Source organism: Paroedura picta, chromosome 7 (genome assembly GCF_049243985.1).
Source record: "Paroedura picta isolate Pp20150507F chromosome 7, Ppicta_v3.0, whole genome shotgun sequence".
NCBI classification, from domain to species: domain Eukaryota; kingdom Metazoa; phylum Chordata; class Lepidosauria; order Squamata; family Gekkonidae; genus Paroedura; species Paroedura picta.
Window position 1 is genome coordinate 99,834,096 of NC_135375.1, and position 20,889 is coordinate 99,854,984.

At 45.6% G+C, this 20,889-nt stretch overlaps 1 protein-coding gene and 2 long non-coding RNA genes across 6 annotated transcripts in view; 2 read left to right on the top strand and 1 right to left on the bottom strand.

Annotated features, from left to right (window-relative positions):
• MFHAS1 (multifunctional ROCO family signaling regulator 1) overlaps positions 1-2,846 on the top strand; it is a 59,779-nt gene extending 56,933 nt beyond the window's left edge. For all 3 annotated transcript variants that reach the window (XM_077345667.1, XM_077345668.1, XM_077345666.1), the window contains one exon: positions 86-2,846. The gene's annotated coding sequence lies outside the window, so the exon portion shown is untranslated. The remainder of the gene's footprint in view (positions 1-85) is intronic.
• LOC143841405 (uncharacterized) lies at positions 865-20,847 on the bottom strand. The gene is made up of 6 exons (XR_013232686.1): positions 20,709-20,847; positions 14,217-14,326; positions 10,413-10,510; positions 7,687-7,861; positions 4,822-7,317; positions 865-984 (listed from the first exon to the last, which is right to left on the bottom strand). It is a non-coding gene; the product is annotated as an uncharacterized LOC143841405 (long non-coding RNA).
• LOC143841403 (uncharacterized) lies at positions 7,716-14,277 on the top strand. Of its 2 annotated transcripts, XR_013232684.1 has the most exons (4): positions 7,716-7,922; positions 9,349-9,403; positions 12,279-12,354; positions 14,123-14,277. It is a non-coding gene; the product is annotated as an uncharacterized LOC143841403 (long non-coding RNA). The 2 variants fall into 2 exon arrangements; XR_013232685.1 differs by lacking the exons at positions 7,716-7,922; positions 9,349-9,403 and adding an exon at positions 10,867-11,314.
• Positions 20,848-20,889: the final 42 nt, after the last annotated feature.

The following is a 20,889-nucleotide window of genomic DNA, read 5'->3' on the forward strand; positions in this document are numbered from 1 at the left end:
GCCCATTGGAGAATGTTTTTGATAAGCGGCTTCTTTTCTGTAAGCATACTCTTTTCTTTCTTTTTCTTTCTTTCTCTCTGTTTAGGTTCCCCATTGGAAGAAGCTAACAATTCTGTGGCTGAGTTGTGCTGTGTGCTGTGTAAAAGGACACAGAATCAAAACTGGAAGATAGCCTCTTCTTCTGAAGGACACTTTCCCAGGGACTGAATGCGTAACTTCACAAACCCAAAACTGAAACGATTTTTAAAGTAATATATTAACTTGGCAGAAGAAAGACAGACTTGGAGGATTCATCGCTCGACCCTCGGCCTCAGGATCATCCTCGAACAAAGAGCTGCTCGCCGGCCAACAGAATGGGTTGAAATGCTTCTCAGGGATCATGTTCATTGTGTAGTCGAAAAAGCAACAACTGCAGTCACAATTTGGGGTACTCCGTTTTCAAGTCTGTCGAATGTGAAAAGAGGGGTCACTCTGCTAACTTCACTGCTGTTCAGTGTGGTTGTTTGGTGTTTGTTTTTTGTTTTTTAAAGCATCAATCTTTATTTTTGTAATATGCAAGTTTTTAATTATCTATGCAGTTTAAAAGTTCAAGTCCAAACCAGGTGCAAAGTGGAGCATGGAGATTGTGTTAGGCCGGCTGCTGGGTTCTTAACTTTGTTGTCAAATTAACGCATGTATGTATCATCACCGTGAAAATATCGCACACCCTGACACAATATAGACGTCAGTTTCCACTGCATTCCTTTGTACAAACCGCTCCACCCACAGTAGCACGGATCCTTCTGGGATTGCTTCTGCCTTCCCAGGAGGAAATTCCTTGTTCGCAAGGGCTGGGATTCCAAATCAAGCACTGCAGGTAGTCCACGGCAGCATAGGTTGGCTTTCTAGAGGGGTCGACTGGAGGATGCCTCATCACGCAAGAGCCACAGCACAATGAGAAAGAGAAGGGCCATAGCGCAAATTAAAATCTCATTTGTGGCAGACCTGTAAGGTAGAGAACAGCAAGTCAATCCTGAAAGCATCCATTCCAGTAGGTCCCCTTGGAAAAAACAGGATGGAAACAAAACTTGAGCCCACAGAGGGATGGAAGGCAGTGATCCCTCCGCATTATAGAGCCCTGGAGTCTTTAAGAACTGCCATAATCATTATATACAAACCATAGGCACCCTGAATCTGGGGGTGACCACATGGCAAATTGCAACAAGGAGTGGGCTTTCTCCTTAAGTGGACTGGGCTTTTTTGGGGCGTATTTAAATTAGGAATCCGAAAACTAGCAAGATGGTTGTTTCCTATTATAACAGTTTTTACCCTCTCTGGTTGCTGTTCTTCACCATGAGTCACATCAGCAAGTCACCCCAGGGTTGATGATTGATGTTTTGTAGAATCTGGAGATAAATTTCAAAAGAAGAAAGTCCGGATTCGGCTCCTTACCTCTCATGGCGGTTCCACACCTTAACAGCTTTTGCCCACATGGTTAAGCCAAATTGTATTAACACTTTTTGGACAGGGAAGATGGAAGTGTGACACCAGACATGGCGGCTTCTTCATAGCAATGTGTTTGGAAGTGCTTAACATTAATAGATTGGTTTGGAAACAATGATAGGAGAGCAAGATTCTTACCTGTAGCTTCACACTCAACACTTTAGATGTTGTTTAAGGTGGTTCTCGGATGCTTACCTAAACAGCCATTCGGTTTTATGTTTGGTTTAATGAGCTCAAAAAAAAAAAAAGTATCTCACATCATCTACAAGTGTATCTTGGGTCAGCAGTGAGATTTTGAATCCCAGCCGTTAGTATTTGCTGGCTATTTCTAGCTGCCATTTTCTGTCTGTTGGCTCTTGGGGGGCATTTCAGATCAACAATACAAATTGAAGCGGAGTCTTCTGAGAAACAGGAGGGCTTTTTGGTCTGCGATCCTGATGGTTAGTTGGTCGTAAGGACTGCGACGCTATTTCAGTGACCTTCGCTTTAACAAAATCAACCAATTTTGTGGAAATACGCTACTTTAGATTTGCCTTAAATTGGATCCAACTGGATTTGGTCCCTTTCCGGTAAAGTACCAAAACAGCACTGCCAACCAAGGATGGCTACCGTTTTCACGCTACTGAATGTCTGCCAGAAAGTTCAAGGGGCAATCCATGAATCGAGATGACATGCCTACATGCATTCCATACAAACCTACGGTCACCCTCCATCCCACCCAATCGTTGGGCCACTTGTGAATAAAGCCCAGTCCGTCTTGGGTTCCTGCCTGGTCGGGGCCCATTAACTAACGAGGTTTGATGGCGTCCTGCTCTTGTTTCCATACCTGAAAACGCCGAAGAAGACGCAATCCCCCAACTCATTCTTGGCGAAGCACCCAGCTGGGGAGAGGGAGGCTGGCCAGACCACAATGGGATTCTGCTGGGATGGCGTGAGAGGAAGGCTTTTGCCAATTCTCCTGGGAAGAGGAGGAGGTTTTTGCTCTGCGAAGCACAAGCCGACCATTCAAGTAGTTCCTCTTATCGTGGCTGGAGAACTGCCCTTGGAATCCGTCCTGTTTTCTACCCTTAGGCTTGATGGCAGGAAAAGCAGCTTCCCAGACTTCTACCGCAGCGCTGCCAAAATGCCGGTCTGCATTTAAGTTCCTCAAAAGGTTTGACCCTCCTGATTCACTTGTGAAAGGGCAGGACAGGGGTGTGGAGATCACACGAATGAGGCTTTGGCCAGCAAAGGCTCTGGGGCTTTCCTTCCAGCTGTCTGTCAATCCTCCGCATTACAGGCTTTCTTTTTCTTTTCTTTTTACAGATAAAACCCCCTATTCTCACCAAACACAAACCTGAGAATAAAAATAATATTTAAACTTGCCTCTTCTTCTATTTCTTTATACCAGTGGTCCCCAACCTTTTTATCACTGGGGACCGGTCAACGACAATTTTACTGAGGCCCGGGGGGGGGGACAGTCTTTTGCTGAGGGACGTCGCAGCTGCCACCTGAGCCCCTGCTCCACTTGCTTTTCCGCCGGTGCCCCTGACTTCCCGCTGCCCGCTGGTGGTTGCTGCCAGCAGCAGCTGCGTAGTGCCACACTGAGGGCGAGCCCCAGCCATGGCAGCCGTGGGGGGGGCAGTAATAGTGAGCCGGTGGCAGAGTTGCAGGGCAGCCCCCTAAGCAGCAGCCAGGGAGGAGGACGAGGAGGAGCCGCGACCCGGTACTGACTGATCCCCGGACCGGTACTGGTACCGGTCCCCGGACCGGGGGTTGGGGACCACTGCTTTATACCACAACTGTAATTTTCTTCTCTCTCCCCCCCCCCACTCATTTTATTTTAGCAACAGAAAATTAGTCCCTTGGAGGCCACTGGGGCATTCCTTCTCATTCTTCACCCACAGATTTAGAAACAGCACGCTGCTTTTTCCCTGTTCTCATTTTCACTTTCAGCCAGCAGGAGGAACAGCTAGTGCCAGAGCTGCTTTCTCGACTTTTTTTATAGTTGAGAAACCCCTGAAACAGTCTTCAGGCTTGGAGAAACCCCAGATGTGGTGCAATCCTGTGGGATATGGTTGGGAAGCATGTCTACCTGGGGCCCCTCCCCTTCTTACCCCCTCCAGGCCCATCACTGGCCATGGGGGGGCACGTGCGCAGGTCGACATGACCGTATATGGTCATATCACCTGATAAATGTTTAACAAATTTTAAAAATATATTTAAAATTAATCAACTCACACCCATTCAGGAAACCCTTCCAGGGCCGTTCACCAAACCCTGGTTGAGAAAGCCAGAGCTAAATTGAAGGTTTGGGTTTTTTTAAAGTACCTTATTCTCACTTGCTCCAACAGGAAGCATCCCCATCTGTTTTCTGGGGAAAAGGCTGAGGGAGGTATGCTACCCCACCCTTTGAAGCCGTGATCCAAACGTCCCTTCCACACCACTGTTTTTTATCGCAAGATTTGCGAAACCAACATGTGGTGACTTCCCCTCTTTCCTGCCTAGCTTTACAATTCAAAACAGAAGAGGCCAAAATAGCATCAATTCTGCCCAAGACATACTATTATGAGAATGGATTCAAATGGGTCGCCGTGTTGGTCTGAAGTAGCACAATAAAATCAGAGTCTAGGAGCACCTTTAAGGCCAACAAAGATTTATTCAGAGCGCGAGCTTCAGGCTAGATGTTTACGGAGAGCAAGGCCAAAGAGAAAAGTTGCTGGCTACAATGCAAAAGCTCTTTATTCGTAACATGGCAGCTCTGCAGCCTGATGCAAACTTCGTTAGGTTTAGACTGTGCTCATTGGCAAAAGGTCTGGACCAGAAGGAGGACCAAGGCCCGTTGTCGATCTTCATTAGAATATAAGAGTGAGAAGTTACACCCTCTCAGCCTAACCTACTTCATAGGTTTTTTGTGAGGATGAAATGGAGAAGAGAAGGTTTAAGCTGCTTTGGGCCCCCATTGGGGAGAAAGGCAAGATATAAATAAATATTCAGAGCTGTCTCCTGATGCTGCCTGTACGCAATGTATAATGAAGTATTTTTAGGGCAGCATCCTCAATGTTTTCTGGACCTCTGGAGGTAAGCTTCATAGGAAGGTAAGAGGAAGATCCTTTGGATTAGTCACCACTTTCCATTTAGATGGCCTGAGGTTTGGCTGTTTAGAGAAATCTCTATCCTAAGTAGATGACTATCTCTTGCCAGTGATAGGTTCACACCTACAACATTACACAAGTCCAAGCTTTCCACGGTTAGTAATAAGGGAAATGTCAAATGTCACAGTTTTGAGAAGACAAAACATGCCCATTGCCCATGTTACACATTGTGGAGATATTCTCACAAAACATCTATTGGTCTTACCTGTGAACTTGAGGTGAGGGGAAGACACCGTTCCTCCAAAATGAGAAACAAGATTACTAGAACAAGTACAAATACTACTAGCGCTGCTTGGAATTTCAGCCTGGGGTCCCAAGAATGGCAACAAAACAAACCATATGACAGAATATGAGTTTTGAAAACACAGTATTTAGAATACCCCTGAAATTACTACAGTATTTCTTGCAAGCTTCAAACAACTGATAATACTGCCTTTGGGGGATGTTCTATCAGAAAAGCATTAGGAATAAATAGAAATTGCTAAGCAACACACATCTTTCTAAGGAAATACTGCCTACAACAAACACCAATAGCTCTCTAGGCTGCTTCAGCAACATAAAAACGTTGCTAGGGAAACCAGGCCTGGAATTCTTCAGAAAGCTACTGTTTCAACATCGACGGTACCACTCTGTAGTTGTAGCAGCTTGCAGCACCAAGTAAAGTCTGTTCCTGAGGCCATCACAGATGGGGAGAACTTTAAGGGCTCTCACGGAAATCCCAAAGGGCCATCCCTTAACCACCCATCCTTAAATCAGCTCGAGACCTCCTCAAATGTTTGTTAGGGGTCCCAAAGAAAGGGCAGGGGAATCCATCTCCGTGTTATGATTAAGAGCGGTCACCTCTAATCTGGCAAGCCGGGTTTGATTCCCCGCTCCTCCTCCACACGCAACCAGCTGGGTGACCTTGGGCTAGTTACAGTCCTGTTAAGAGCTGTTCTCACACAGCAGTCCTGCCAGGACTCTCTCAGCCCCACCTCCCTCACAGGGTGTTTTTTGTGGGGAGAGGAAGGCAAGGCAATCGTAAACAGCTTTTAGACTCCTTCGGGCAGTGAAAAGCGGGGCAAAAAACCCAACTCTTCTTCCTCTTCGCTTCAAGCCATTTATTTTAAGGGATCTCTTTGCAACTTAATATTAAAATATTAAGTTATTCTATAGACAAGCCATCAAAACCAGTTGAGAGGGTTACTGGGTAGGAAGATCACCAAGGAATTGGGGGCTGGGGGACACACCAATATTATCATTATGTAGCACTGCTTCTGTAAACCCACAGAGAGGTTATTTCTCTTTTCTGTTCAGAGGGCATGAACACTTTGTAGTCCCTCCAGCCTAGTCTTTCTCAATTTTTTTACTATTGAAAACCCCCTGAAATATTCTTCAGGCTTCAAGATATCCCAGAAGTGGCACAATGGTGCAGAATATGGTGGGGAAGCAGAGCTATGTACACACCCTCCCTGGACCCCTGTCGAGAGGTGTTTTTTTTTTTTTTTTTTTTGCTGAGGACCCTAAGCTCCCTTCTGATTTACAGAACAGGGGAATGCTGATTCCCTCTATCTTACTGCAGCATCCCTCTTTACTTCCCCCGTAAGCTGCTTTCAGCTATTGGGGGGGGGGGGGAGCCAAATAATAATGATAGGGAAGAACGGTTCAGCCTAGCTTTTTCTGCAGTGATGGTAGAAAGTGCCACCAAGTCACATATGACTTAACAGCCACTCCGTAGGGCAAGCTTTCTCAGCCAGGGTTTCAAGAAACCCTGGGGTTTATTAACAACCCTGGAAGGGTTTCCTAAATTGGTAGAAGTTAATTTTTAATATATTTTTTAATTGGTTAAACATTTATCAGGGAACATGATGTCAACCTGCTCCCCCCTCCTAAAATGGCCAATGATGGGCCTAGAAGGGGGGGACAGGGGAAGGGGTCCCTGGTGGGCGTGTTCACAGCTATGCTCCCCAACCGCATTCTGCACCATCGCACCACTTCTGAGGGTTCTCCAAGTATGAAGAATGTTTCAGGGGTTTCTCGGTGGTAAAAAAAGTTGAGAAAGGCAGCCGTAAGGCTTTCAAGGCAAGAGCTGTTCAGAGGTGGTTTGCCACTGCCTGCCTCCATGTCGCGACCCAGGTATTCTTTGGAAGTCTCCCATCCAAGTATCAGCCGGGGCCGACCCTGCTTATCTTCAAAGATCTGATGAAACTGGGATCACTTCCACACTGGGAACTTTGCTGCCCTGACACCTGTGTGGGAGCACAAATCTGGGGCAGACAAGGTGTACCAGGCCAAATGCTCCCCCCATGTGGGAACAGGATGAGGTGGGGCAACCTGCCCCGGCTGAAACTCCAGCCTGCAGCCTGGCATAAAGCCTCCAGTGTGGAAACAGTTCATGTTAGCTTAGCCTATTCAGTGGAGGGATTGTGTTTTCCTTAACATTTGTTTTTATTATTGGATCCTTATATACCAATCTCCAGTTTTTGAATGAGGGTGGTTTTCGGGGAGGACAGTATAAACTCCTCCCCTACCAAGACATCTGCAGAAATACTACAACAGGGAAAAGTTTATTGTTTGATTCTACTGCTTGTGCAAACTGGCCCTTAATACTTTTGTTTCTGAAAGGAGAGAAGATTTGCTGGCTAGCTGCACTACGGGGGTGAAGTCGTGGTGTTTCCTCCGACTTGCCATTATGGGTACTGTTATTGTGATTCGATTCCTCCTGTAATGCAAAGAATTTGTCTGCTTTCCAACTTGCATTCCACAATCAAACGCAGATGCTGGGACAAGTCTCCAGGCACGCCACTGCGGTGGGCCGCCTTGTTCTGATGGATGTGCCGAAAGAACCCTAACCACACTCAAGATTCCTGTGTGATTGATACAGGACACTGAAAGCCAGAGTTCAGGGGTCCTTCGGAGCTGTGGAATGTGAGCTGTCCAGTTATGAGACTGTCAGTGCTTTGCAACTTTCTGGTCTGAAATATGCTCACTGAGGTTGACTAGTGTGAGGAGGGCCGTGCCACTGCTTCCATGGCTACCACAACAAACAAGTTCAGGTGCATTCAGTGGGACCAAAGGGAGGAATTGCTACCTGGTCAGTCCACAGTGCTGCAAGAGCAGTTGCAAGGGAAGGTGAACAAGCCCCCTGGATGGCTTCCACCGGTAGCCTCTTGAACGGCTGTCACCCATTGAGGAAGTGATGCCGATTTCTTCCGGAGCGAAGGGACACGTTGGAGTTGGAGTCGACACATCCATCCAATGGTTCCCTGAAGGAGGGAAGAAACTTTATATGCCACTGACTTTCAAAGGCAACTCTTATCGCCAAAGGTAAGGTCTTGGTTAAAAGCACAGCACTGCAGAGAAATAGCCAGAAATTGTCCTTTCTGATTTGAGAAACAGATGCCCATGGAGTATGACCTCTAAAATTTAACTCCCTGGGGCATTTATAACTATGGTAAAAATTACACCAGAAATTACATTTCCTTGTTCCTGCTTAGAATTTCTGAGCAACAACAAAGGGGGTGATTTTCATATACAAAGAAATGAAGAGGAAGAGGAGGAGGTGTGAGGGGTTATACCCCACTATTCTCTACCAAGAGTCTAAACGCTGCGCACAATTGCTTTCCTCTCCCCACAACAGACACCCTGTGAGGTAGGTGAGGCTGAGAGAGCCCTGACAGGACTGCTCTGTGAGAACAGCTCTGACAGGACTGTGACTAGCCCAAGGTCACCAAGTTGGCTGCATGCGGAGGAGCAGAGAATCAAATCTAGCTCACCAGATTAGAAGCCGCCTCTCTTAACCACTACACCATTACTGCTTCTGAAGGACAGGAAAACCTAAGGAACCTTTTGGGAGGGGATTAGAAGTCCTGACAGGACTGCTGTGTGAGAACAGCACTATCAGGGCTGTGATGAGCCCAAGGTCACCCAGCTGGCTGCATGTGGAGGAGCAGGGAATCAAACCCGGCTTGCCAGATTAGAACCCACCACTCTTAATCGCTACACCACACTGACAAAGTATAATTTCTCTGGCGATGGTGCAACCTCATAACTTCCTCTTCTCCTCTATGATCCCAATCCCAACTCCAAGGAGTCTTGAGGGAGAAGCTTCTATTTTATTTCTAAATACATAAATGGTATCAGATAAAGGGCTTGCAGCCTCACCCTTGCAGCCTCCTTGTACTGTGCCAAATCATACCCAACCTTCCCATACTTGGATTCTGTCTAATGATAACTGGGACCAGCAACATTTTATTCAAGGTATAAGCCAGCCTTTCTCAATTTTTGTACCGTTGTGAAACCCCTAAAACATTCTTCACGCTTTAAGAAACCTGCGTTCCACAATCAAGCAGAATAGGGTCGGGAAGCAGAACTGTGTTCACATCCACCCGGGGCCCCTCCATTTTGGAGGGGTAGGCGGGCCGACATGACCATATAGGGTCATATAGGGTCACATCTAGATTAAGCTTTTAACAAATTTTAAAAGTATATAAAATCAATTGTGCAACTGCTTCAGGAAATCCTTCCAGGGTTTCACAAAAACCTGGTTCAGAAAGCCTGGTATAAGTTTTTGCGTGCATGCACACTTTATCAGACATTTGCACACAAAAGCTTATACCTTGAGTAAAACTTGGTTGGTCTTAAAGGTGCCACTGGGCTCCAACATGATTCTGCTTCAACACAACCTGGGACAATCAGGCATTGCACTGGAGGTCAAATCTAAAACAAGGGTTTATGTTTCCTTTCTGCACAGATACTTAGACTGCCACCCAGAAGCCAAAAAGAGATGTTTTGCTGAGCAGCCAGGAGTAAGTGGCACTGTTTAAGGAGCAAAAAAATCCCCTCTTTTTTTCTTTCTTTCTTCTGGCAGCTTTTTATTGTCAATGCACTGAAAGCCCCCTTCCATGGAGTCTGCTGTTTGTGAAGAAAGAAAGCGTATTGCTCCGGCCTCCATGGAAGTGAGGTGGGGGACCACAAGCAACAGAAAACATCCCCAGAGTTGGCACTTGCCAACATAGGAACAAACAAATAAACCAATTCTGCTTTGGGGGAAATTCTGGCCTACTCCAACCCAATCATCTCCTTAAGGGGTAAGTGCAGAATAGTGGCAAACCCCTAAAGGAGATGTTTGGGTTGGGGTAGGCCAGAATACGTGGGCTAGAAGAGGGGTTCCCAAACTTTTTCAGTCTGCTGTCCCCTTGGCTCCCAGGCCACATCCCTAGTGCCCCCCCCCCAACAAGTACGAACAAACACCTATTTTCTGGGGTTAGGTCTACAGCAAATTTAAAACCCACTATGCTGCCTACACCTCTTTTTGGGTTGTTGTGCAGTAGCCATATTTTAGTCTGGAATAAAAATATCTTTGTAAAAGTCATTTGTAAAAGCCACTTTAAGTCTTCATTGGGGAAAAAGATGGGGAGAGAGGGGGGAGGCAAGCAATGGAAAACCCCACGGCCAGAAGCAAGCAGAAGGTGGTTTTTCCAGCCGCCCAAAGGTGGAGACTTTGGGGAAGAGTTGGCAGCGTTGGCGTTCGCTGGCAGGGGCTCCTGGGAATTGTAGTCCATGGACATCTGGAGGGCCACAGTTTGACTACCCCTGGCTTAAACAATTCCAGGAGATCTGAGGTAGAGCCTGGGAAGGACAGAGCTGGGGGAGGGAAAGGAGCTCTGCAGGAATAGGATCCCATCCAGCCCGCCTTCTGAAGCTGTTGTTTCCTTCAGGAAGCTACGCAGGGTTGGCCCTGATCAGCACTGGGATGAGAGACCACCAAGAAAGTCCAGGGTCATCACTACCCAAAGGTGGGCAATGGCAAGTCACCTTGGAACGTCTCTTGGTAGGAAAACGCAGGTGCAGCAGGAAGAGTCAGACTGCTGCATCCCTGCAAGAGTGCCAGTAACCACGCTGAGACCAGATAGCTGAAAGAAGAAAAGGATTTTTACTAAAGGAAAATCATTCCAAAGTTACCTAAAAGCAGAGAATCAATGCAGACACACAGTGTGACCAAAAGCAAAGGAAGACCCTGTCTAATCCCGTTTCCCCCTCCAGCTGGATTAGGTTAATTGCAGTTTCTCTAGCTGGATCCCTCCCGATGGAAGCAAGGACCTGAGTGAATGAGGCTGGTGCTCTGAAGAGCTGTTGCCATTTTTATCCAGTGGGGCCTCTTTAAAAGTGTCAAAATAAAGCAATAGAAAAGATGTGTTGCTCTGACCATTTGGCCCAATGTTGTTCAGGGTCATTTTGACTTGACCCGTATAGGAAGAGACTGGCCAATAGATGTTATCACAGACCTTTCGGGGGAAGGCTTGACATGCCGTTTGAGTTAAGGTTTGTGTTGGGGACATGAGATGTCAGCTATCTGGTGTGTTTGTGTTGGGAACCTAGAGTTGAGCTAGCCTGTCCTTACAAGCCCCATTGCTCCAAAATTCCTCCCAACCCCCCTGGATCCTTCTACTATCTGGGGGGAGGATGGCCAGTACTGCTCACTTTAAGAACCCGTAGGCTAAAGGGAAGGGAGATTAAAGATTCCCCCACTCTTGAGCATTCACAGCTGAGCTTAGCCTGGAGTCCAACATTCCTCAGATTCTGGAGGTCAGAGGACCTGCTTGGCTGCTCTGGGCACTGACCGGAGAGGCAGTAAGGAAGCCACTCCCCCCTTCCAGCCGCTGCGTGCAAAGTTCCTGGCCCTTCCGAGCAACGATCCCAATGGAGTCTGCAGTCTGGTTAGTCTCACCCACATAGCATTCCCTGGGACTTGAGCTTTTTTTTCAGCTTTCACATTAATGACCAGTCTGCTGATGGCCAAAACCCACCGGGATTTCCCTTAGAAGGATGGAATGCAAATAATGATGATGATGGCAGCCTTACATGGACTGTGCTGGGTCCTACACTGTGAAAACTCTGGTGACAGAGAGCACCTGAGACATACTGGCTAAATTATACATGGGGCTTTAATGCCTTATAACCATAGCCTACAGCAGGGATAGTCAACCTGTGGTCCTGGCAGGGGCTCATGGGAATTGTAGTCCATGGACATCTGGAGGACCACAGGTTGACTACCCCTGGCCTACAGGGTACAAATAGTTAACAGGATAATACACCCTAGGAATAATGCTATCAGTATAACGCCTAGCATCTTTAAAACACTTTTAAGTGTTCAGATTCCTAACTTTTCCTGTCCTCCTGCAGCCTCTGGCCTTTCTGGCCAGAGTAAAGTTGTTTACTAGTAAAGTTGTTTCTAGTAAAGTTGTTTACTAATTCATTACCAACAACCCTGTAAGGTAGGCTGATGGTATCCCCATATTGCAGCTGGGGAGGCTTAGCCTGAGAGGCTGTAGCGTTTTTAAGGACAAGTAAATGTTATGATTCAGACTGAGGTCTAAATCAGGAACTGCCCAATCTCTTCCACTGTGGCACCTATTCAGGGGTAAGTCTGCCAAATTTCCATAGGACCGTATTGGAAGGTGCAATCTTATTCAGCATAACTTCATTCAAAACACATTGATACCAAAGGGCGTAGACTGGAGTAACTCTGCCCAGGATTGCATTGTGAGTCCCTTTGCTAAACTGCTTCAGTTTGCTGTTACAACTTTCATTCCTGGCTGCTTTCTCTTTGTGCAAATGATATAATGCACAGAATGGTTCTTAATGGTGTCATTAAAATCACCTTTGTGTCTTTTCTTCAAGGAGCTACCCAGCGTACGAAGAAAGCCACACACTGTCCAAAGAAAACTATATCATCCAAAGGAAAAATGTATAGTAGGTAAGCAGCATTCTTGAGCGTAACAAGTAGGAGGATTAGCTAAAGGTATCAGCCATTGGAAATAGTGAGTTGTTCTTACTGCAATATTTTTGAGAGTATCACAGTGCCATCCTAAACAAAGTGACACTCTTCTAAGCCTACTGACCTCAATGGATTTAGAAGGACATAACATTATTTAAGCAGGGCCTTTCCCCATAGATCAGGGCTGCAGCCTCCCCCCAACCTCAATTTTCTTTCAGGATGCCTGGAGTGACACACCTTTCCATTCTGGAGGCCCCACCGCCCCCAGTCTGGCTGCTCCCGCCACAATTGTACTGTGCTAGGGTCCCACGAATCCTTAACCTGGCTCTAGCGGTACAAGCCCCACAAATCTTTAAACCACTTCTGTATTTAGGGATGCAACTGTTAATTGGCCCCTTCAGAAAAATTCCAAGGTATTGTATGGGAGCCCCCATATGCAACAGAATAAGGTTCAGGAAAATATTAAGATCAGAGTACTCCATGTTCGAAGGCTAATGCTGCAACACAGTGTGTAAAACAATTTTAAATAAACTTAAAATAAATAAATAAATGATTATGTTTCATTCAAATGGACTTTATATGATGCAAATCATCCAAAGCCTTTGAGAAGGGTGGGATAGAAATTCAATAATAAACAAACAAATAAAAATCTATTGTTATCCATTATTAACATAATTATGACTTCTCCTAGTATCCTTTTGCAACATTTAATAGTAATTTACTAATAACGACTGGTAGTAATTAGTATACTAATCAACGAGCATATGTTGATTAATTAGAATGGGCCATTTTTAAAAGGGAGACTGACTATAAGAAGAGTCTAGCTGGATCAGATGAGCCTCTTGTGGCGCAGAGTGGTAAGGCAGCCGCCTGAAAGCTTTGCCCATGAGGTTGGGAGTTCGATCCCAGCAGCCGGCTCAAGGTTGACTCAGCCTTCCATCCTTCCGAGGTCGGTAAAATGAGTACCCAGCTTGCTGCTGGGGGGTAAACGGTCATGACTGGGGAAGGCACTGGCAAACCACCCCGTATTGAGTCTGCCATGAAAACGCTAGAGGGCGTCACCCCAAGGGTCAGACATGACTCGGTGCTTGCACAGGGGATACCTTTACCTTTACCTTAGCTGGATCAGACTAGTGGTCCATCTAGTTCAGCATCCTGATAGACCCCTTCTTGGTGTAGCAGTTAAGAGTGGTGTCCTCTAATCTGGATAACCAGGTTTAATTTCCCACTCCTCCACATGCAGCCAGCTGGGTGACCTTGGACCACAGTTCTCTCAGAGCTGTTTTCACAGAGCAGTTCTTTCAGAGCTCTCTCAGCCCCACCTACCTCACAAGGTATCTGTAGTTGGGAGAGGAAGAGTAGACGATTGCAAGCCGCTTTGAGACTCCTTTGGGTAGTAAAAAGGAAGGTGCAACAAACCAGCACTTCTCTTCTTCTTTTTCTCTTCTCCTGCTATCTGGCTAATCCCCTTTTAAAAACCACTTATGTTTATGGCCATCACTACCTCCCCAAGCAGTGAATCCCATAAATTACCCACTATAGCCATAGGTCTTGTGCTACTGTTACAGGGAGCAAAAGAGTTAAATTTAAATATGACTTTTCCTTCTAACAAGGGCTGTGTCCCTTCTTTATTAAATTGTACTTTTTTCAGCATTTCAGGAAGGCTTTGATAGTAAGCATCTGATGGTGTGCAAATGTTATCAAGCATCCTGGTTTTCTCCTAACAAATAACTGCATCTGTTAACAGATGGAAAGCCAGTGCAGAAAGGTCAGCGAGAAAATGCGGTGCCCCCAAATGGAAACAGGTCGACCGTTCCAGCTACTAAGAGCCCACTACTTACTGGGGAAAAGACTGCAAACAAAGACGCCAGACAGAAAGCCGCTGCATCCAGATCATCTCTGTGCACCCTCTTATAAACATTCCTATGGGAGCTTGATGTGATAGAAACAACTATGGGATAATAATGTGTAAATAATTTTTTTAATGCAAATTCAAAGCAAAGTCTTTCCCTATTAATTACAAGCATCCCTAAATTTTTAGCCGAAAGAACAGCTGTTTTTTTATTCCCCACTTTTCACCTGAAGGAACCCCAAAGCGGCTTACAAACATCTTTCCTTTCTTCTCCCCACAACAGACATCCTGTGAGGTAGGTGGGGCTGAGAAAGCTCTAAGAGAACTGCTTTGTAATAACAGCTTAGGGAACAGTGAAAAGCCCAAGGTCACCCAGTTGGCTGTGTGTGAAGGAAGAGGGAATAAAAATTGGTTCTCCAGACTACAGTTCACAGCTCTTAACCACTACACCACTCTGACTCTCATCAATGGACAGTTTGGGTATTAAGGCGGTAGCATAAGTTATGGGGATATAATTAAACATCTCTGCTTGGCTGAGCCCCCGTTTGAAAAGCCAGAGATGTTTCAAAGGATATCAACCAAAATGATGAGCAGAAAAAGCAAATCCAGTGTATAAAGAGGGAAAGGACTGGAAATGAATGCTGCCCGGTTCTATCCATATTTACTCTGGAGTAAACCTCACTGGTATGTACCCCCAAATAAGTTGCATAAAACCACAGCCTTAATCTCGAGAGAACAATGTTTCCAACTACATAACTTGTCAGTTTAAATTTTATTAGATGCTAATGGGTTTGGGTTTTTTTTTTTTTTTACCCAATCCGATGAGGGTGGTGTTTCTGAGTGGTTCTTTATTTGGTTTTGCTTTACCTTTTTCATAGCTGACTTATGACAACTCTGGAGGGGTTTCAAGGCCAGAGACAAACAGAGGAGGTTCACTATTCCCTGCCTCTGCATTGAAAACCCAGACGTCCTTAGTGGCCTCCGATCCAAATACTAGCCCGAGCTAACCCTGCTTAGCTTCCAAGTTCTGCCTGGGCCATCCAGACCATTAATATACGAGCATATATGCTAATTCTATATACCATTTTGGTACTATCGATCAGGGAGTGTGATTTTTGTATTGGACAGGCAGGAGGGTCCTTAAACGAACTTGCTGAAACCAGTTAGTTCACCCAAAGTCATGTTAGCGTAGTGTATAAAACTACAATCTGCGTGGGCCAAGTATGGATCACTACCATGCCACGTGAGCTTGGGTGTTAGGCTTTTCTCAGTTGAATGCATAGGGTGGTTGTTGTGAGGATTAAAGTGGTGTAAAATGGTGCTTTACAAGGTGGAAAACCTTGCTGCCTCCCCAAATGAGGAGAAGAATGGGGGTGTAAAAATCTGAACAAACAACTGCGATGGACATACCCAAAAAGCTTTCTGCAGATAGCCCATTTATGTGTTACCCTGGCTGGGGAGGGATAGAACGCTGACCTGGCTGAAGCACTGCTCTGACTTCACCTAGTAATTAGTGCAGGAGAAATGGCCTCCTCACATTTGCACTTGGATACACATGTCAGAGCATGACATGCATGCGTGCTCTCAAGTGTGTGAATGTGCAATTAAGGGTGCACCTCTTTTACAACTTTGGAGAGGAAATGGACAGTTGCTTCTGAGACAATATTTTTTATTATACGTTTTCAGACTAGCCTTTTTCCAAGGAAATCATAGAATCATAGAGTTGGAAGGGGCCATACAGGCCATCTAGTCCAACCCCCTGCTCAACACAGGACTAGCCCTAAGCATCCTAAAGCATCCAAGAAAAGTGTGTATCCAACCTTTGCTTGAAGACTTCCAGTGAGGGGGAGCTCACCACCTCCTTAGGCAGCCTATTCCACTGCTGAACTACTCTGACTGTGAAAATTTTTTTCCTGATATCTAGCCTATATCGTTGTACTTGAAGTTTAAACCCATTACTGCGTGTCCTCTCCTCTGCAGCCAGCAGAAACAGCATCCTGCCCTCCTCCAAGTGACACCCTTTCAAATACTTAAAGAGGGCTATCATGTCCCCTCTCAACCTCCTTTTCTCCAGGCTGAACATTCCCAAGTCCCTCAACCTATCTTCATAGGGCTTGGTCCCTTGGCCCCAGATCATCTTCGTCGCTCTCCTCTGTACCCTTTCAATTTTATCGACGTCCTTCTTGAAGTGAGGCCTCCAGAACTGCACACAGTACTCCAGGTGTGGTCTGACCAGTGCCGTATACAATGGGACTATGACATCTTGTGATTTTGATGTGATGCCCCTGTTGATACAGCCCAAAATGGCATTTGCCTTTTTTACCGCTGCATCACACTGCCTGCTCATGTTTAGTTTACAGTCCACAAGTACCCCAAGGTCTCGTTCACACACAGTGCTACCTAGAAGTGTATCCCCCATCCAGTAGGCATGCTTTTCATTTTTCTGACCCAGATGCAGAACTTTACACTTATCTTTATCTTTATTGCATCTTGTTCTCATTTGCCCATTTTTCCATTGTGTTCAGATCTCGTTGAACTCTGTCTCTATCTTCCGGAGTATTTGCCAGTCCTCCCAATTTGGTGTCATCTGCAAACTTGATGAGTAGTCCCTCCACCCCCTCATCTAGATCATTAATAAATATGTTAAAAAGTACCGGGCCGAGCACCGAGCCCTGAGGTACCCCGCTACTCACCTCTCTCCAGTCTGATGAAACACCATTGACAACAACTCTTTGAGTGCGGTTCTTTAACCAATTCCCTATCTACCTAACTATCTGAAAATCCAGATTGCAGTCCTTCAACTTATCCATCAGAACATCATGGGGAACCTTGTCAAAAGCTTTACTAAAATCCAAGTAAATGACATCAACTGAATTTCCCCGATCCAGAAAACTTGTTACTTGGTCAAAAAAGGAAACCAGGTTGGTCTGGCAGGACCTGTTGGAGACAAATCCATGCTGACTTCCTTGGATCACCAAATTGTCCTCCAGATGTTTGCAGATCGCTCCCTTTAATATCTGCTCCATTATCTTCCCCACAACAGAGGTCAGACTCACTGGTCTGTAGTTTCCCGGGTCATCCTTCCTCCCTTTTTTGAAGATCGGAATAACATTTGCTCTCTTCCAGTCCTCCGGGACATCTCCAGTCCTTAAAGAGGTTCCGAAGATGATGGACAAGGGCTGTGCAAGTTCTCTGGAAAGTTCTTTGAGTACTCTCGGGTGCATTTCATCTGGACCAGGGGATTTGAACTCATCCAGTGCAGCTAAATGCCTCTCGACAACCTCTCTATCCATGTTAACCTGCCACCCAGACACTGTCCTTTGGCTATGGCCATCTCTAGATGTGCCTAAACACTTTGACCTGTGGGAAAAAACAGATGTAAAATAGGCACTAAGCCTTTCTGCTTTCTCTGCATCTTCCGTTAGAGTTTGTCCATCCGCACCCAACAGTGGGCCTATTGCCTCCTTCACTTTACGTTTGCTCCTCACATAGCTGAAAAATCTTTTCTTGTTACAATGGGCTTCCCTGGCCAATCTTAGCTCACCTTCAGCTTTGGCCTTTCTTATGATTGATCTACAGTGCCTAGTAACCTGTAGGTACTCTTCTTTAGAGCTCTGTCCTTCCCTCCATTTCCTGAACATTTTCCTTTTCTTTCTTAGTTCCTCTTGAAGTTCTCTGTTCATCCAAATAGGCTTCTTAGAGCTCCTGCAGTGTTTTCGTCTTTCTGGGATAGTCATTGATTGAGCATGCAATAGCTCCTGTTTGAGTAGCGCCCACCCTTCACATGCTCCCTTTCCTTCCAGCATTATCGTCCATGGTATGACACTCATCATGTCTCTGAGTTTATTAAAGTTTGCCCTACGAAAATCCAACATCCGCGTCTGGCTACAAGCTTCCTTGGCTCCCCATCTCAAAAGGAATTCTATGAGGACATGGTCACTTCCCCCTAGGGTCCCCACCTCCTTCACCTCATCCACCAACTCTTGCCTGTTGGTCAGTATTAAGTCCAGTATGGCTGAACCTCTTGTGGGTTCATCTACCATTTGATAAATGAAATTGTCAGCCAGGCAGGTCAGAAAGTTACATGACTGAGGACGCTTTGCAGAGTTTGTTTCCCAGCACACATCTGGGAAATTGAAGTCACCCATGATGACAAGGTCCTGCCGCTTGGATATTGTCTCAAGCTGCTCACAAAGTGCAGCATCCACATCCTCTCGTTGGTCAGGCGGTCGGTAGCAGACACCAACCACCACACTGTTTGTTTTCCCCTCGCTTATTTTCACCCAGATGCTTTCCACTGTAGATATGCTCTCCTTCACTAGAATTTCCTGACAGGTAAGCCCTTTCCTCACATACAGTGCCACTCCTCCACCTCTTCGATCTATTCTGTTTTTTCTGAACAGTTCATATCCATCCACCATTACATTCCAGTCATGAGAATCATTCCACCAAGTTTCTGTGATGCCTACTAGATCATACCTTTCCATCAGCATGAGAAGTTCCAGCTCTTCCTTTTTATTGCCCATGCTTTGGGCGTTAGTATAAAGACATCTGAATCCTTTTACTTTTGGTTCCCTATGAGCTGGCCTTGCCGGTTGGGCTGCCTCCGATCGTTTTCCTTCCATACACTCCCTATGTTGATCGTCTCCTTCCCCTAGTGGCTTTAGTTTAAAGCTCTCCTGATGAATCTCCCCAGGTTTCTGCCAAACACATTCTTCCCCAGTTTCGATAAGTGCAGTCCATCAAGTGCTAGTAGGCCTTCCTCAAGAAAGCCTATCCCATGGTCCCAGAAACCAAATCTCTCCTGCCGGCACCAACTACGCAGCCACTGATTCACCTCCATTATCTTCCTCTCCCGACGCATTCCTCTTCCCTTGACAGGCAAGATTGAAGAGAATACCACTTGTGCCCCCATTTGCTTGAGCTTCCTCCCCAGATCTTGATAGTCTTTTTTAATAGGAGCGATGGTATTCAGGGACATGTCATTCATTCCCACATGGACCATCACAAATGGGTATTGATCCATAGAATCAGGATAGGGTTTATGGCTCTCTGTCCCCTCATCAGCTTCACAACTATCCAGTGAGGTAAGTTCATCTGGCCTAAGGTGACTCAGTAAGCTCAGTAAGCTCCAAAGCCAAGTCCTAATCCATGGCTGTCTCTGTGTCCACCCTTGCTGTGTGCCTTGCTGTGTGTATTTTGTTTTGTAAGCCAGAATCAGCCCTCCTTTCCTTTAGGTTTGACATCCTCCAGGCCTGGAGATCTTCTGAAATTACAACTGATTTCCAGTCTACAAAGATTAGTTCTCCTGGAGAAAATGGCCGCTTTGCAAGGTGGATTCTAGGGTGTGATGCCCTGCTAAAGACCCTGTGTCCCCAAACCTTGCCCTCCCCAGGCTGCATCCTTAAACATCCAAGAATTCCCCAGCCTAGAGCTTGAAACCCTAGTTTCTTTAAGCGTTTGCCCTACAAACAATAAGAAATTGCTTGGTAACATGATACACCTACCACAGGAAATGTATTTTCTGTACTTGGTTGGGTTTCTATATATTGGTTTTAGGTTTTAAGATTTCTGTTGGTTAAGATTATAGTTAAATTTACTTATTTTTTACAAGTATTGTAGATAGGATTTTCTATAAATAGAATGCTATATTTGTAGCATTATGTCATAGTTCAGATTTGGAAATACTAGTCTTTTAGATTAGATACAAAAAAGGTTTGATTAAAGTTATAAGCTTTCACGTGCATGCATACTTCGACAGACCCCACTGGGGAATCATGCCATAGAATCCACCCTCCTTCTTATTTGAAGAAGTGTACACTGTACATGCACATGAAAGCTTATACGCTGAATAAAACCTTGTTGGCCTTACAGGTGCCCCTGGACTCAAATCATGTTCTTCTAAATAAGGAGATACATTTGTCTCTCTTAGGTCCTTCTATGAAAAAGATATTTTTAAAATATTTATTTTGTTTGTTCCTTTTCTTCACATTCTCCACTTCTCTATTTACCAAAGTAGGAGGCTGGAAAAAAATACCTATGTAGTACAGTTTCTATTAATAGTGGGCAAAATACTACTTTCGGAAAGGGTATTTTTTATTAAGAGAATAGCTCGGAGAAGTGAGGAGGAAGGGCATACTGCCAGTACATGCTCTTGTGAAGGTAGGTCAATACCTATACTGTGTGTGAAAACCAAAGGTCTTTATTGCAGTCAAGTCATAGGGTTGCCAGCTCTGGGTTGGGAAACACCTGGATATTTTGGGGGTGGGAATTGAGGAGGGCAGGGACCTCAGGGGCGTTTGATGCCATATCCACTTTCAAAAGCTGCCATTTTCCCCAAGGGAACTGACCTTGGTCGCCTGGAGATCAAATGCATTAGGACAGCACCAGGCGACACCTGGAGGTTGTCAACCTTAAAGAGAAGAGAGAGGAAAAGAGTGTTATATTTCATTATTATGAAATTAATATCTAACTTTCTTACCACAAACACGGCTACCAGGCCCTCCTACCCCAGAACCAGGCTTTCTAGTAAGAATGAAAGCACAGAGAAAAGAACTACTATTCCCCGAAACGACAGATTCAACTGGCAGCTTCCACGAATTGCGCACGCGCCGGCCCCCTTCCTGGCTTACTGCGCCTGCGCGCACGCTTCTTCCACGGAC